Raw genomic sequence first — 470 nt, forward strand, 5'->3', positions numbered from 1 at the left:
TAAATATATATTCTTAAGCTAAATGTGTTTAACGATATATAAATTTTAATTTTTGAATAGAAAAATAATAAAAATAATTATAGCTCAAAATTATCATAGATAAATCTTGACGTAAAACTGTAATAATTGACGTAAAAACTTATAAAGGTGAAATAACTAATAAGTTAATTAAGTAAAAAGGTATAATTTTAATAAAAAATATATATTTATATTTATATTATCGGGTTAAAAGCATGTAATGATATTTAAATTTTTATGTTAAATAAAAAATAATAAAGATAAAGATAATTATAGTTAAAAGTTACTATTAAAAAGATTTGACGTAAAATTGTAATAATTAACGTAAAATCTTATAAAAGTGAAATAAAAAATAATAAAATCTTAATATAAATGTGTGAGAGTTAATGTAACAAGTGATAATAATAATTTTTATTGTATTAATGAATTAAATATAATTTTAATATTAAAAA

The sequence above is a fragment of the Theobroma umbraticum genome, unplaced genomic scaffold, assembly GCF_002168275.2.
Source record: "Theobroma umbraticum cultivar Fairchild unplaced genomic scaffold, ASM216827v3 scaffold_12.1, whole genome shotgun sequence".
NCBI classification, from domain to species: domain Eukaryota; kingdom Viridiplantae; phylum Streptophyta; class Magnoliopsida; order Malvales; family Malvaceae; genus Theobroma; species Theobroma umbraticum.